Source organism: Arachis hypogaea, chromosome 2 (assembly GCF_003086295.3).
Source record: "Arachis hypogaea cultivar Tifrunner chromosome 2, arahy.Tifrunner.gnm2.J5K5, whole genome shotgun sequence".
Classification (NCBI taxonomy): Eukaryota; Viridiplantae; Streptophyta; class Magnoliopsida; order Fabales; family Fabaceae; genus Arachis; species Arachis hypogaea.
The window spans coordinates 17,007,396-17,025,926 of record NC_092037.1 but is presented as its reverse complement, the minus strand read 5'-3'; the positions used below and the strand labels follow the sequence as shown (position 1 = coordinate 17,025,926).

The 18,531-nt window shown below is 36.3% G+C and overlaps 1 long non-coding RNA gene and 1 pseudogene across 1 annotated transcript; both read left to right on the top strand.

Moving 5' to 3' along the window:
- The first annotated feature begins 3,133 nt into the window (after positions 1 to 3,133).
- Positions 3,134 to 5,467, top strand: LOC112722448 (putative disease resistance RPP13-like protein 1; annotated as a pseudogene).
- Positions 5,468 to 11,693: 6,226 nt separating this feature from the next.
- On the top strand, positions 11,694 to 14,600 carry LOC112739976 (uncharacterized). The gene is made up of 2 exons (XR_003813065.2): positions 11,694 to 12,256; positions 14,001 to 14,600. It is a non-coding gene; the product is annotated as an uncharacterized lncRNA (long non-coding RNA).
- Positions 14,601 to 18,531: the final 3,931 nt, after the last annotated feature.

Sequence of the window (18,531 nt, the reverse complement as noted above, 5' to 3'; positions counted from 1 at the left end):
TGAGACCCGCGTGATGCGCGAGACGGTAAATTAATGATAGTACATAATAAATATTAAAAATTGTTATGTTTTGTATAAATAAATTAAATATGTGTAAATTGAAGCTAAATATAAAAGGTATTTTATTTTAAATAATTTGTAGTACAAAAGATTTGGATGTTGGAGTTGTACAAAGTGACATTTTTATTTGGTAGTTTGATTTTTGTATTTGTTTTAGTTGATGGACTTAGTCATCTTATGTGGCTAGTCATCTTATGTGGCGCTCGTCCTCCTTTTTTTGTTAGTTGTTAGAGTTGGTGCTTTCTTCTTTTTGTCGCAGGTTCTTGCGAAGACATGTTCTTTATGAATTGTAGTTTTTTATTTGTATCTAATATGAAAATGTATGTTTAATATCATATATTTTTTGGTTTCGTTTTGATACTCTTTTAATAATTTTTTTTTAGTTTTCAAATATTCTTTTCAAAATTTATATTGGTAAAATAAAATAGAATTTATTTTTGATAATAAGTAAAAACAACAATAATAGTTCTTTGTACCTAGTGTTACTTCTAAAAATTAAAATGATTATTTTTTTTTTACCAAAGACACAGAGACTCGAACTCGCGACCAATATGGGAGACTATGCCATTTGAGGTATAACTCATTGGCAAAAATTAAAATGATTATAATAAACATAATTATAATAATAAAATATAATTTTCATTTTTTAAACTTTTAATTTATAAATTAATTATTGCAGTTATAAATTTATTGTATTGTTTATAACGGTTGATCTAAAACCTTTAATTAAATTATGAACCTAAAATAAGTATTAGGCTAGCAACTAATAATTTGATAGATGAGATTGTGAAAAGTATATAGAGTTACCTTATTGTTGGATATTGTGGTGTTTGATTACATGTGCCACAAATGTAGTTGTTTCTTTTTTTTTATATGCTTTCTTCTCACACTTTTTACATTTAACATAGTTTCATCCTAATTTGTCATCAATTTCGTTTATAGTTGCTAAAATTGTGAAGATCTTTTCCTATTCCAATATTCAATTCTTGTTATCATTAAGTATATGGATGTTTATTACCTTTAGTGAGTTATTTATAAAAATTAATAAATTAATTGTTGCGGTTATAAATTTATTGTATTGTTTATAACGGTAAAATATAATAGATATAGGAATATGAATTCAATATATTTGGAGGTTACAAATTTATTGGATTCTATTTTTTAGTTTTTTATTTGTATCTAATATGAAAATGTATGTTTAATATCATATTTTTTGGTTTCGTTTTGATACTCTTTTAATAAATTTTTTTTTTTTTTAGTTTTCAAATATTCTTTTCAAAATTTATATTGGTAAAATAAAATAGAATTTGTTTTTAATAATAAGTAAAAACTACAATAATAGTTCTTTGTACCTAGTGTTACTTCTAAAAATTAAAATGATTATTTTTTTGTACTAAATATATAGAGACTCGAACTCGCAATCAATATGGGAGACTATGCCATTTGAGGTATAATTCATTGGCAAAAATTAAAATGATTATAATAAACATAATTATAATAATAAAATATATTTTCCATTTTTTAAACTTTTAATTTATAAATTAATTGTTGCAGTTATAAATTTATTGTATTGTTTATAAGTTATGACGGTAAGATATAATAAATATAGGAATATGAATTCAATATATTTGGAGGTTGCAAGTTTATTAGATTCTATTTTTTAGTTTTTTATTTGTATATTTTATTTTTTTTGCTGATTTAGAAATAATAGTTGATTTGGCAAGAATAGAGTGATTGATTCTAAAGTTGTGCCAAATAAGCAATATTACTGACATGGCATTAGTAGGAGAAAAGAAATGTCTTAAAAGTAATGTGGTGTATGCTTATGTATCTACTTTTATATATTAAAAATACATAATGATTTTAGAATTCTTTAGTTTATGTTTCTTTCGTCTTTGTATTTTATCTATAAGGTAGAAACAAAACTTAAGTCTCTCTCTCTATTATTTGGTGTTGAGTTTTTTTCCTAACAAAAAAAAATATATTTTAGAAGGAAGAAAGAAAAAGAAAAACTCTACTAGTCGATACTAAATCCAAGAAAAATACTGCTTGATAACTACCTGTAAATCTATAATAGCTAAAATACTAAGAATTTAGATCTTCTAAATTTTGAATTTCACTTTAGAGGTAAAGTGTGATCTCTCACTATTTATTTCATAGGTAGGACCAAGAGAAAATATGAGGGATAAATCATTCAAGAGTGAGAGATCACATTTTACCCTCTAAAGTGAAAATTCAAAATTTAGAGGATCCAAATTCAAAATACCATAACTCTCAATCTAACACCGAGTAGTAACTAATATGCTATATAGCATAACTACTTTTTTTTTCTTGGTTTCCCATGATATCTTTTAATCCAGCAGGCAAAGTACTAATCCGCTGTGATTCAAACCTCCATTTAAATGTTTGCGGCTGACCAATAAGTTGTTGCATATACAAGGCAAGATTTGAATTCCTGAGACTTACTTAAGCAGACTAGTGAGCTAAAGATTAACCCAACTTGGTTAGCATAACTACTTCTATTTGATATGTTTGAGAGAGAACAGTATAGAAGTACTATTGAAGCTGGTCCTATAACATAACATGTTGGTTGAAAGTTGAAACTTTCCACATGACGACTTGAAGTCAATGTCCTCTAGCTAACAAGTTAGAAGCACCACACAATCATAAAAGGAATACACTGAATAAAGCTAAATTATTGGAACTTAGAAGGAGAGCAACTCCTCATCACATCACATTGTACGAAATTTCCACAAAAACTACAATTTCACGTCTTGCAATCACATCGATTGTTTCAAAGTTTTAGAAATGAAAGATAACAACAAAAATTGAAGGCAAAATTGAAAATTAAGTTGCATGCACCTTCCGATTTCCAAAATAACAATCAAATTATTAGGCCCCTCAGACCCTGTATGGTCAATTATCTTTGTCTTATTGCCAACAAATTATTGAGAACTGCTTCTTCATTTCACTGTTGATAAACCAACACACAGTTCGGTTACAAAGCCTGCAAGCGTTGCATTTTTTACACACCTTCATATCTAAATCTCTGATCACTTGTTGAGATCATATCATGGCTGCTGTACTTGTTGCTGGAGCTTTTCTTAATGGCTTCATTAACACTGTCTTTGAGAGGCTCCTTACAACTGATGCTGTCAACTTCGTCCTGGGAAAGAAGCTTGGCTCTGACTTGATTCAAAGGCTGAAGACTGCTCTGTTGGGTGCTGAAGCTCTTGTTGCTGATGCTGAGATGAAGCAGTTTGGCAATCCATCGGTGATGAAGTGGCTCGATAATCTCAGGGATGCTGTTTACTGTGCTGAAGACTTGCTGGACACTGTCCTCATCAAAGCCACCACACAAAAGAAGGAAAGTTCTTGCTGTTCCCTTAGCTTCTTCATCAACAGACATAGAGATGACATGGTAGACAAGATGGAAGGGGTAGTTAGAAGAATTGAGGATCTTGGAAAACAAAAAGATTTCCTTCGTCTTGAAAAGATTCCCACTGGTAGTTCATCATGGAGGACTCCAACCAGTTCTATTGTGAGAGGGAATGTGTATGGCAGGGAGGATGACAAGAAGGCCTTAGTCCAGATGCTGAAGGACAACAATGAGCATCACCTGTCTGTGATAGCTATTGTTGGCATCGGTGGGGTTGGTAAAACAACTTTAGCCCAATGGCTATACAACAATAAGGATGAGTTCATGAAGGGATTTGATCTGAAAGCATGGGTTTGCGTTTCGGAGAAGTTTGAAGTTGTTGAGACTACAAGGAATGTCATAAAGCAACTCCATGGAGGTACTTGTAGTCTCGATGATTTCAATTCACTTCAAAATGCTTTGAAAAGAGAATTGTCCAATAAGAAGTTCTTTCTTGTTCTTGATGATGTTTAGAGTGATGATGGTGACAAATGGAGTAATTTTATGACCTCTTTCCAACAAAATGGGAAAAAGGGAAGTATTGTTCTTCTGACTACTCGCGAGGAAAATGTTGCTCTAGCAGTTCAGAACTGTCGCCCTTATTTTCTAAAAGGGTTGTCAGAAGACTATGGTTGGTCAGTGTTTGCTAACAATGTATCTTTTCTAGAATCAAATGGGAGAGCAGCACTTGAAGAAATAAGCAGAAAGATTGTCAAGAAGTGTGATGGCTTGCCATTAGCTGCAGAAACACTTGGTCGCTTGTTACGTACTAAGCATGATGTTGAGGAATGGAACAAGATACTAATGAATGATATTTGGGGATTTTCTGTGGAGAAGAGTAAGATTATTCTAGCATTACTGATAAGTTACTTCCATCTTTCTCCACATTTAAAGTGTTGTTTTGTTTATTGTGCTTTATTTCCCAAGGATTATGAATTTGAGAAAGATGAATTAATCCCTTTGTGGATGGCAGAAGATCTTTTACCAACACCAAAGAAAGGAGAGAGTTTAGAAGAAATTAGTTGCGAGTATTTTGATGAACTAACTTCCAGATTATTTTTTACAAAGAATAATGACGGGGATGATTATTTTGTGATGCACGATCTCTTGCATGACTTAGCAATATTCCTTGCCGGAGATTTCTATTGCAATCTAGAAGAACTTGGTAAAGAGGAGGAGATAAGGATTCAGCCTCGACATTTGTGTGCAAATTTATGTTATTGTAGCTCAAAACTTCATAATTTGATTTCTCAAGTAAAATCTTTGAGAACATTATTATTATTTGGCTATTGCTCATCTTCCAACTGCAATATTGAAGCAGCAACATGGGACATATTATCAAAGTTTAAATACTTGAGAGCTTTATCCTTCTGTAAATGTGGTGTGGCGTCATGGTACGTGAGATCTTTATCCTTGAGTATACTTGTGGTGCCTGATTCAATTAAAGAATTAGTCCATCTGTGCTACTTGGATCTGTCTTGGACGAATATTGAGACATTGCCAGAGTCTTTGTGCAAGTTGTCTAATTTACAAACCTTGAAGTTGTATCATTATTCTAATTTAACTATGCTGCCTAGTGGTTTGCATAATCTTTTGAAGTTGCGACATCTCGATATTAGAAAAGCTGCTTTTGAAGAAATGCCCAGAAAAATAAGCGAATTGAAAGAGTTGCACGTTTTAAGTTCCTTTGTTGTTGGCAAGCATGAAGACAGTGGAATCCAGGAGTTAGGGGGGTTGGAAAATCTTCATGGACCCCTTGAGATTAAGAAGTTGGAGAATATTGTTGATGTGGAACAAGCAGAGAGTGCAAAGATAATGGATAAGAAGCACATTGATGAATTATGGTTGGAATGGTCTTCAGGCGAAGATATGGTTTCAGACACACAAAGAGAAAAAGTCATGCTCGATACGTTGCAACCGCAGAATGGGTTGAAAGAGTTGAAAATCAAGGGATACAAGGGTACAATATTTCCAGATTGGTTGGGGTGATGTTCCTACAACAATATGACATGTGTATCTCTAAAGTGTTGCAAGAATTGCTGCATGCTGCCTTCACTTGGACAGCTGCCATCTCTCAAGTCCCTACGCATTCGAGGTTTGGATCAGGTGAGGAGTATTGGCGAGAAGTTTTACAAGAATGAAGGAGATCATCATTCTTCGCATATTGCACCGTTTCCCTCACTGGAGACTTTGGTATTTGATAACATGCCATGTTGGTAGGTGTGGCACGTATCTGAGTCGAAAACATTTCCTTAACTTAGGAAGCTTGAAATAAGAAATTGCCCAATGTTGAAGGAAGAGATGCTTAATCAGGTATTCTTCACAATCGTTTCTTCTTTGTCGGATGTTTCCAAAGTTCGCAAACTATATTTACCCCGCGATGTTGCACTACGGCACAGCCAGGCTATGTTTCTTTATGGGGATACTTTAAGAATTAGGGGAAGCGATTTTGTGAGGGAGTCTGCATTAAAGGCAATGATTAGCATGAACCATCGACGTTGCCTGCAAGAAATAGACATCCTAGGGTGCTCTCATGTATCCTTTCCGGGCAATTGTTTTCAGCAACAGCAGCACAAGTATGACTTGGTAGACCTACAAATAAATTCCAGCTGTGATTCACTGACCTCCTTGTCGTTGGATGCCTTTCCCTTTCTCAAGAATATCCAGATATCAGGGTGTAGGAATCTGGAATCAGTGTCAATGTCAAAGCCACCACACGCTGCTCTTCAACGTCTCTCCATTACTTACTGCACGGAATTAGTGTCATTTGCAGGAGGAGGACTGGTTGCACCCAACTTGACTCATCTCGAGATATATGGTTGCCCAAACATTTGCAGGTTGCCAGCGGGTGGTTTGCCGACTAACTTGAAATCACTTGGTGTGGGAATTTGCGAGCAACAAATGATGGATCTATTATGGATGCCCAACTTCCACGCCCTCACTCATCTTACACTTTATGGTGATGACTGCGACAACATAAAGTGTAACACCCTAATATTCAAATCCTTATGCTCGAGTCATAAGTCAATGATATTACGGTGGTACGACTCTCAGGTGGATTTTTAATATATAACTATAGGTAATTTCGAAAGGAGTATTAATCGAGAAGCCTGAAGAGAGTAGAAATAAAATCGCGAAGACGTATCACTCACGTTTCGAAAATGAAAAGATAAAACGTGAAGCCGAAAGCGATATACGGACAAGGCATAAAGGAGATTAAGAGATAGATAACAGATAGATATATATAACATAAGTAAATAGCCACTAGTCGCGACCCGCGAAGTTTAGGCCGGCTAGGGTACAGTATGAAAGTAACTGACAGCAGTACATCCTAATCTCTCCCAAAGGAAACATAAGAGCCTCTATAGGCAAGTTCCAAAAGAGTTCAACACATAATATAATCTTTTCAAAACAAAGGTAGAGAGATTCTAAACAAAACACAAAGTAGAGAAAATAAATATCTTCGCCGTCTCTCAGACGAACCGCAGCTCACTTCTGAGCACCTGAACCTGTATCTGAAAAACAAGAGATATATACGGAATGAGAACCCCGGGCCCATGGGTTTCCAGTACGGTAAAAGTACCAAATAAATACAATGCACTGCAATAAAAACTCACTAAGCATCCTAAACTCCTTTTCTCCAAGTATCCAGCCTAGATTCTCACTAATCCATAAATAGGCATCTGTCGTAAGGGGATACTAAATCTAGTTCATGTTACACATGCTTCCCAACTCGCTGATTCTTCCACGAATCAGACTCAAAATCATAAGCAAAAATCATCACCAGTTGTTCTGCCTCAGCAACTCTATATCAATACATCATACCCTCGCCTGGAGCTAGTGAAATCACATCACTGCGTCTACCCAGGGGGCTCAAATAATCTCATTCACAAATCATCATCATCATGCAATCGCATTATCAATTCATCTCATCAAGAACAGCCCCCAACATCCACCGACACCAACATGAGGGATCTCTCAGTTGTACAAACACAAGCAATACAGACAAGTAATACACAAATAAGGTACAAGTAGAGCAAGTAGCACGTAATCAGGTAACATAGCATATATGATGTAGAAATCCAAAACAAATAGGCAAACCCAAACAATTCAAACATATGCAAATGATGTATGCCTGCCCTATGGCTGATGATATCATCTGTCGGTTATATAGCCAACCCGACATGTCCTGGTAGCTAACCTTTGGACAGAAACACCCCTTGCGGAGCAAGTAGGTTTGAGCTACAACCCCCTTGCTACTACCCGCTCAACCCAGAGCCAGTGGAACAACCACTACTGCGGCTACTACCCAGGCGGGTGTTTAAAAGCTCAACCTGGAGCGAGTGGATTCACCACTACTGCCGCAGCAACTCTATATCAATACATCATACCCTCGCCTGGAGCTAGTGAAATCACATCACTGCGTCTACCCAGGGGGCTCAAATAATCTCATTCAAAAATCATCATCATCATGCAATCGCATTATCAATTCATCTCATCAAGAACAACCCCCAACATCCACCGACACCAACATGAGGGATCTCTCAGTTGTACAAACACAAGCAATACAGACAAGTAATACACAAATAAGGTACAAGTAGAGCAAGTAGCACGTAATCAGGTAACATAGCATATATGATATAGAAATCCAAAACAAATAGGCAAACCCAAACAATTCAAACATATGCAAATGATGTATGCCTGCCCTATGGCTGATGATATCATCTGTCGGTTATATAACCAACTCGACATGTTCTGGTAGCTAACCGTTGGACAGAAACACCCCTTGCGGAGCAAGTAGGTTTGAGCTACAACCCCCTTGCTACTACCCGCTCAACCCAGAGCCAGTGGAACAACCACTACTGCGGCTACTACCCAGGCGGGTGTTTAAAAGCTCAACCTGGAGCGAGTGGATTCACCACTACTGCCGCAGCAACTCTATATCAATACATCATACCCTCGCCTGGAGCTAGTGAAATCACATCACTGCATCTACCCAGGGGGCTCAAATAATCTCATTCAAAAATCATCATCATCATGCAATCGCATTATCAATTCATCTCATCAAGAACAACCCCCAACATCCACCGACACCAACATGAGGGATCTCTCAGTTGTACAAACGCAAGCAATACAGACAAGTAATACACAAATAAGGTACAAGTAGAGCAAGTAGCACGTAATCAGGTAACATAGCATATATGATATAGAAATCCAAAACAAATAGGCAAACCCAAACAATTCAAACATATGCAAATGATGTATGCCTGCCCTATGGCTGATGATATCATCTGTCGGTTATATAGCCAACCCGACATGTCCTGGTAGCTAACCGTTGGACAGAAACACCCCTTGCGGAGCAAGTAGGTTTGAGCTACAACCCCCTTGCTACTACCCGCTCAACCCAGAGCCAGTGGAACAACCACTACTGCGGCTACTACCCAGGCGGGTGTTTAAAAGCTCAACCTGGAGCGAGTGGATTCACCACTACTGCCGCTACTACCCAGGCGTCACAATCTCTGACCTGGAGCAAGTGGGACGAACCACAACCCTTGCTACTGCCCAGGTATCTTAAGCATTAACCCGGAGCAAGCGGGACGAACCACAACCCTTGCTACTGCCCAGGTATCTCAAGCATTAACCCGGAGCAAGCGGGACGAACCACAACCCTTGCTACTGCCCAGGTATCTCAAACATATATTCATTCAATCCCAATTCATATTATCAATCCTCATTGATATCAAATCTCAAACATTAACCTGGAGCAAGTGGGACGCACCCCAACCCTTACTATTACCCAGGTATTAGAGTTACATTCATTCAAAACTCCATAATTAACTCATTTATCATAAACATCCTTTTCCGTCTCATACCCGGAGCAAGTGGACAACGCCACTGCCTACTACCCGGGGTTACTCATCACATTTCAACATTTTCCATCATTATCCATTTAACACATTCATTCATTAATCATATATGCATTTATACTCAGCCATAATCAATAATGGCTTTGCCGTGACTCGGCAATAACTCAGCCATCCGGCTCATGGTTCATTCAAGAACCAGCCATTTATCAATAAATATAGCCCTTCGGCTCATGGCATACACGGTACTCCCACCGTCATCCTCCATATCTCATATAATCATCGTTGATCATCATTGATCATAACTTTTCCCCTTGCTTCACTCGCAAGTTACCACATCCCCTAGCTCCTTTCTCATTGCTAGGCATATCATAATGATTTAATACATAAGAGATGAGATCGGAGGCTTAGAAGTATGAGATTTAGTTTTTAAAACTCAAAAATCAACTTTGGGATGAAGAATAGGGCCACGCGTACGCGTACTCCACGCGCACGCGTGGATGGCCACAAAACTCATCGGCGCATACGCGCCATTCACGCGGACGCGCGGATTGAAAAATAGACAACGACGCGTACGCGTCAGCCACGCGTACGCGTGGGTACACTTGCGCCCCAGGCACAAGACTGCCACAACTCTGGCACAACTCTCGGGAAAATGGCTGGGCAATGGGTGCAGCGCATCGACGCGCACGCGCACACCACGCGCACGCGTGGATGGTGCCTTCTTGAAGAACGACGCGTACGCGCCATGTGCGCCTACGCGTGGAGGGTCATTCTGCTAAAAATTTTCTAAGTTAAAAGCTGCAGAATTCACAAATTCAACCCCCAATCTTCTGACGAACATAACTTTCTCATTTTAAATCGTTTTTCACCCATTCTTCGAACGGCATGGACATCCCGGATCCAATTTCATTTCTAAACAGATTTGGCACAAAACAGAGATCTGTAGTCCAAGTTATGTCCCGTCAAAGTATGCCCAAAAACCATGTTTTTCATACAAAACCACAAAGTGCCATTTTCAAAACAAGCCATTTTCAACTCTTTTCAAAATCAACCAAAACATGCCAATTTCAACCCTTTTTGAAACCAATCAAAATATATCAAAATTAACATCAAGCCTTCTCAACTCATACATTAACACTTTACCACGATTCACAAAACTGCCATATAACCATCTTTACCCATTTCAAACAAATGGCTAAATTACAAACATATCAACATGTCATACATCCTTTCTCATCCCAATTTCCAACAATACTATTTCCAGTCAACCATCATTATACATAACCAATATCATACTCACTATCACGTGGTTTCACCCCCAAATCAACCTTAATCATTTCTCAAGTATATATCACAACATACATATCTCTCATGCATTATCATACCATCAAGGCATCAATAATCATACTCACATATATGACCACATAATATATCTCAACCAAAATCAAACATACCTCATCTATACAATTTCACCCAAAATTACCAATTTCCACACTTCAACTCCTCAAACCTCATTATTCAATAACCAACCCAATCATTCATATATTCATTATATGAAATTCATCCAATCACTTGTGTCATCATACAATGCACACATCAACTTACCTCCCTTACCTCTTTCCGGCCTCCGGCCCAAAATTTACGCCCTCCGGCCCAATTTCACAATTTAAATGCATAAACCACAAATTAATACTCATTACCCAATACATCAAATTTTCAATACACCAAGCATACAAGGCCACACAATTCTCAACCCAATCATCAATTCACATTACATACCAACTATGCATATTAGCATCAACCATTTACACAATCCAAACTTAATCCTAGGGGCATCTAGCCTAGGAATTCTCATCACACCACACGGTACTTAAATGAAACTTAAACCGTACCTCTTGTAGCCAAATTAATTGAGCCTCTTCTTTGGAAGTCTCCACCAACCTTAGTCCCAAGCCTCACCAAAGCTCCTCAAGCAACACCAATCTCCCAATTGTGCACCAAAACCATCAAATGCACTAACATAACCAATATTACATACATACATCAACCTATGGCTCATAAAAATGATAATTCACAAGGGTTGGAGGATTTCTTACCTTAATCCACTGGAGTTTGTGATGAATATCACCATGGCTCATACTAAAGCACTCATAAACAACCAAAATCACAAGGTTTCCTCAAAACCCAAACCAAATTCGAATTTGAAGAGAAAAATGAAAACTGGGCAGAGGACAGTGGATTACTCACCACAAAACTTAGATAGAATTGTAGAGGATGAGAAGAGCAACGCGTGGCCGCAAACGGCTCGTCAATCGGAGCTCCGTAGCTCAAGTTATGGTGGTTTGAAGTAGGGGTGGGCAAAAAAATCCAAATTTTGGATTTTAATCCAAATCCAAACCAAACCATTTAAAAAAAACCAGTTTTAAACCAAAAAAAATCCAAACCAAATTATATTTATTTTATAATTTGGTTTTTGATCCAATCCATTTAAATGGTTTTAAATCCGGATCCAGATCCAGATCCACATTAAGATCCAAATCTTAAAAAAACCCTAATTTCGGATTTCTGATTCGGTGAGTCTCCACTCTCCTCTTCTACTCCTTCGCTTCATCTCCTTCGACCGGGGAGTCTCCACTCTCCACCGCAGCCGGCACCGGAGCAGAAAACTGGCATCGTCTCATTCAACGTTGAACGGGTCTCAGCTCTGTTTCTCTTCTTCTGCCTTTGGTCTTCTCCGCCGTCATCTTCAGTTCTTCACCGTCGCTGACTCATTGTATCAAGCTTATCAATCAACTCTACAATTTCTGTCATAGTGTGGGACATATCTGAATCTAGTTCCAGCACAAGCAGAACAAACAGTTCCAGCACAAGCAGAACAAGCAGTAGCCCCTGTTCTAGTTTTCTGTTCCAGGTTTTTGTCCATTTTCCATTTTATTTTATTAAGTTTGATTAATTTCCAGGTTCTTTGTGATTTAAGACCAAGAGAATTATACTAAGAGAAATTAGCTACTAAGAATAAGGGTTAGGGTAGTTAGAAGCTCAATCATATGATATATAAACTGAAATTATGAAGCTGTATTGGTTGAGTTTGTATTGCTGGATTTGTGCTTGATTATGTTGTGGCGAATGTTTAATTGATCTTCTGAATATGTGATTTTATATTGTGATGATTGAATGCTAATGTTATAAGGAAAATTGGTTTGTCAATTTGATGAGTGGTGCTAATGTGGATCAGCCACATGTATTTGGAGATGCTAATCAACAGAGTGGATTTTGGCCTAACACATTTTTCCATTGAAACAAACAAACGAATAAATTCAAGTGTTATAAGTGTGGGTTCCTTTGTTGGAGTTGGATCTTTTCATGTTTAAAATAACTATGATTTGGCATAGGCATATTTTTATATGAGATGATTGCTCTTAGAAAATAAAATATTAAACTTCTGACAGTAGAAATATGATTGCTCTTATATTTCAATTCACTCTTATAGATTCATTTCCCAACACACCAAAACCTATATTTCAATTCACTCTTATAGATTCATTCATCATTACTAATAAGGTGAGATTTGGTAACAACTCACCTTTTATATTGGATTCAAATTCAGTAGAATGTAGCATAAATGATATTATGATTTATAACAATAACAATAAGTTATATAATCTGATTCCTCTGAAAAAATGGCTTTATGGTGGTCATGATTTCTTCAACAGGGCTTGTCTCATCTGCACAGTGCCTTAAACAATTCCAAAACTGGTTGTGTTTTGTCTCTCTGTATTGGTTAGTGCAGGCAGGTGTAGATAGTAGGATATGATTAGTCAAAATTCTAAAATTCCAAAATTCTTGTTGAAGGTTTGTTGTTACTGCTGACACAGCAACCCATTCGCTCTAATTGGGAGTAGATTTTTTTGTGTTAGTGTTCCTTTGATGCTGTGGATGCTTGGTCCTGTCACAGTGTTCTTAGCTTCATTGGGATTGGTTTGTTTGTTGCATGAGTTTGATTTTGTTAGTAAAGTCTCCAACTTAGCCATAAACAATGTATCAATATAATAATGTAACATAAGATACAAAGTATGAAGTAATTAATGGTGTGCAAGTGTGCATATAATTAGTGTTATATTTCAAGATTATTCGATGACAATTAAGATTAAAAATAATTATATTTAGCGCTCTAATTTTTTTTTTAGAAATTATTTTCATTAGAAACATTCTTTTTCTACGATTGGAATATTCATCAGGTATATATGTAGACATCTTATTTTTTAGACATTTTTTACTTGCATAACTTAATAATTGACGTGTTCAAAATCGAAAAATGAGTAGCATGCGAGGATTGACCTTAAACAAAATGAGCAACCCATTGGAGTAGTTGCCTTAACACAAGATAGTATAGAGTTGAAGAACAAGTTTATAGACTGTATGTTATTAAGGATGAAGCTTTTTAGAGACTAAGGTTATGGTTTGATGCAGTATGTATCCCGAAAGAGGTAGATTGCCATTATTTTGAGACATGTAGGGGTGAAGGCTTAATATTCTTAATGATGACTAGGTTTAATATTGATGATGACTAGGTATGCTTAATATTCTCATTTGGTTTAATACTTTCATTCAAAGATTTGTTTTAAAATGACAAAGGTATATTTTGTTATTTGCAGATATATTTTCCTCAAAGGTTGTGGTTGTTTGATGATCTTGTTGGCAATTTGGCATCTTTTGATATTTTGTTAGAGAGATATTTTGGTGGTATTCTTTTGATGTCTTGAGAATGATTAAATGTTATATAGATTAGTTATTGTCATTAGATTTATAAAGAACCAAATTCTAGTTGTAATAAACCTATACACTTTAAAATGACTTTAGTATTAATTTTACTTTTTAAAAAAATTATGGTTTAAAAATTGAATTTCTAAAAATTGGTTTTAAAAGTGGATTTTTTGTTAAAATATTTGGTTTAAAAATTGAATTTTTGAAAACTAGTTTTAAAAATTGGATTTTTGGTTGAAGAAACTGGTTTTAAAACTGGATTTTCAAAAACTGGTTTTAAAACTGGATTTTTGGTTACCAAAAATCTGGTTTAAAACTGGATTTTATAAAAAAAACCGGATTTTAGATTTGGATTTAAAAAAAACCGGATTGAAAATCGGTTTTGCAAGTAAAACCAGATTTAAAACCGGTTTGTAAATAAAACTGGATCTAAATTTTAAAACCGGTTTAGAACCGGTTTTTGTTTTTTCAAACCGGTTTAGAACCGGTTTTGCTCTTCAATCCAGTTCTGGTTTGGTTTTCTAAACCATAAAACTGGTTCTGAAGTGGATCCAGTTTGGATTTTTAAAAATCCAAACCATGCCCACCCCTAGTTTGAAGATCAAAGAGAGTTAGGTTTTCTCTCCTCTCTTCTCTCTTCTCTATTTCAGCGCCCCAACCTCTCTTTTAGGGTAAAAATGAGCTGAAATGCTCATAACTAATGTTTATATATGTTGGGTCTTGGGCCCACTTAGGCCCAGTTCACTTATTTTTGTCCGTTGACCTAATTTTGGACCAAAACCTTTAAGATTAGCGCTCTAAATCGCACTTCAAATATTTCTACCTCCCCTAATTATAATTCCTTATTTCTTAATCTTATTTACTCATAATCAATTTTCTCAACTGCAGTACCAGACAGGTCTCAGCCGGTACTGCCGATCAAAATTCCACTGCGCGCTTTTACGCAGAAAACTATGTCTTCCGACTCGGAAAAATTCACTGAATCCAAATATCATATTGAAATCATCAAATTCCAATTGCCAAATCTTCCAACCATATTCGCTCCTACTTAATTCATTATTTAATTAATTTCGGTTAGACCGGGTATTACATAAAGTCATACCCAGAGGGGGAGTGGATCCTCTCCAGTGAAGAAAAAACTGGATAGTGTCAATTGTGATCTCTCACCCTTCAATGCTTTCTCTTTCATATTTAATTTTAGTCTCACTTATAAAGTTAACGGTGGAAGATCACACTGCATTTCCTCAAGTGTTAAAAAAACTGGAGAGGATCCATTTCCTACCCAGAGGTGGGTTCGCTGCCTCACCTTCCCTCCCTTACCACTCTTGTGATATACTGGTTCGATAATCTGGAGACATTGGAGTGCAACGAGCTTTTCCGCCTCACCTCCCTTCAACAATTGCACATTTATGACTGTTCAAAGCTGGAGAATATGGAAGGAGAAAAGCTGCCTCCCTCTCTCTTGCTACTTCAACTTACAAGGTGTGGTTTACTGGGAGAACACTACAAGAACAAGCATCAACTAATCTGGCCCAAAATTTCCCACATCCCCACCATTCAAGCTTTCGATACAGATCTGAGTGGGTAATTTTTTAATCTCTCATGTTTCTCATTTCCTTTATTTTAAAAACAACACACACTATTTTGCATAGAGTTAAAAAATGATAGCTTGATTTGTGGAAAGAAAACAGTTAAAAAATGGTGTTTGTTTCTTTGCCTAATCTTTATGTTTATGCTTAACCAAATTCATTGTACTTATCAAATTAAATAGGGCTATTAAAATGGTTTCTGAGATTGAAATGTACTTTTTTCTAATCGTTTTTTATCAAAGTGTTACCTATCGTGCTAGAAGATTCAAGGTAAAAGGAATCAGCATGAGGTGTATAAGCTTTCAAAATAAAAGGATCAAATTATTGCTGTATAATCTTTTCTAACAGTAACTATTTCTTTCTTGTCTTGTTTGTATACAGAGATACACTGCTCGACGAGCTATCTGAATTTATTGGTAACATATTGTACTATATCAGTTTGGCGAGGGATGGTACCACCGAGAATTGAGCTGTTTGGGTGGTTTGTGCTCATTGGTCGAGTGAATACTAAGGAGAGATTGAGTAGACTAGGTGTTATTAGGCTCAGTGATACTCTCTGTGTACTATGCAAGAAGGAGATAGAGTCGGTAGAGCATTTTTTTCCTCTGTGAGTTCACATGGCAGGTGTGGTGCAGTTGGTTGAGGTCTTTTGGGGAGGTGTGGTCCATGCCTGGAACCATAAGGGAACTGTTTGAGAGGTGGACCGGTAGGCATAAGCGGAAACAAGAGCAGAAAAAATGGTTGCCGGGGTTCTTTACAGTTATTTGGAACATATGAGTGAACGCAATGCTAGGATTTTTCAGAATCAGGAAACAGGTGTGGAGTTCGTAATAAGAAAGACTATGCTGAACTACAATGATTGGAATGAGAGTGAATTTTTTGGTGGTTGATGGTGTTGCCAGAAGTACAAGGATTTTATGTTTTTATGAAGTTCTTGTTGTTTCTTTAGTTGCTCCACTTAGTGTGTTGAGCTTAGTTTAATTAAAAAAAAAACATATTGTACTATATCGAGCCTTATCATCAGTAAGAACTAGAAGAGTAAGTTGGGATTTATGCCTTCAACTGCTTGCTGGATTTGTAACTCTTAAATTGAATAGATGGAGAGTTATTCATATTATTATACACTAATCTAATGCCTTGTATAATTTCATTTGAACACGCTATCAATAAACAGTTTTCCTAAGATGAACTCGATATAGCTAATGTCATTAGAAGGTCAAGTTGCGATGAAGCCATCAGACAACAATTTCATCTCTGTCAACTTCACTTATTGGTGAGTATCTATCTTTTTTTTTTTTTTGAAATTATTATTTTTAAATAAACTAAAATATAGGCATACCATGAATTTAGCCAATGGTCTTTATCCTGGTATGTGCAGTTTGGACATATATTAAGCTACTTAAGATTCTGTTCTGAAATGTCTATATTGAAAATCTTTTCTTTCTAACTTGTAATATTATGGCAATTAAATTATGCTTGTTGATCACTTTATTTTTCTCTCTAACTGCATTTAACTTCCTCTTTGTAATTTCACTTTTTGGTGGCATTTATATTTGTTAAATATCATTTCACTGCAGATCCTAAAATCTAAACAATGATCCAACATTACTGCAGTACTATGCATTTCAAAAAAATAGTGTAGAAAATAAAAACAACTGAAAGGCTATAGAATGATAACTGTGTTTGGTTTTTGTGATGACAAATTCTTAGTCTTGAAATGTTATTAATTTGTGTATTAGTGTGTCAGGAGAAAGCCTCTGAGCTCTCCATGAGATACATTGAGGAATAAGCAGCAATTCAGAAACATGGGAATGCCCTTGCTGTCACTTGAGCAGAGAAGGTCAAATATTCTGAAACCGAAACAGTGTCAATTGTAGAAAAGGAGAGGGAACTTGAAAGCTAAAATGTTGTGGATAGTTAGCTGCAATGGTAAATACAATGCATATATGAAGAGGCTTGATTGAGTATGATTAAGTTGTCTCTTTCATCAGATAATTTTTATATAAATTCAAACCATATTTACATTACCTTCATTCAATCAAAAGAAGTAGTTTCTATTTTAGCTTCAGGTTGGTATAGTTACTCTATTCCTCTCTGCAATTTACTTCAGGTTGGAGAATATGGCAGGAGAAAAGCTTCCTTTCTCTCTGTTACTATTTCAAATTCAACACTGTCCTTTGCCCGGCAAATGCTACAAGAAGAAGAGTTGCAGCTAAACTCTTCATGAAGGTAACAAAAACTTGATGGATCTAGAGGTATTGATCTTTGAAGTTGTTCTATCTCATATCGTTTCTTATGGATACCAACTCACACATACATTTTCCAGGGGCATCAAGAGATAGATAACTGCTATGCTGGAGGATTTGCATTCTTTCTGGTTTCAACCATTAAAATGTGCATTAGGCAGCTTCTGTGGCAATTGCAACTTGGTGAGCATGTAAGTACATTTGTCAAAATTTTGCATTGCGGTTCTGTTTTACGTTTCTCAAGCTGAATTTGTCCCTTTCGGTTCTGTTTTTGAAGCTAAAAAGGAATGCAACAATGTTGAACACATCATTGTGTATTCATCAAGCAGGTTCTTATCACAGTCCTTCAACTTTGAGGTGTGATCGCTATCCATGCTCTCTAGCTAAAATGTTCATAAACACCGGCTGTCTATTATATCATTGATTTCACCATTTAGTTTATGTGGTTATGTTCTTGGACAAGAGTTCTGCACTTATGATTAGTAGTGCTTGTAAGTTCTGAGACTTGTTTGTAGCTTTGATTTGGAAAATAGTGAATATTTTTTCCTTCCTGTGGGTTCCTCTCACATTAAGAGGGCTTTTTCCAC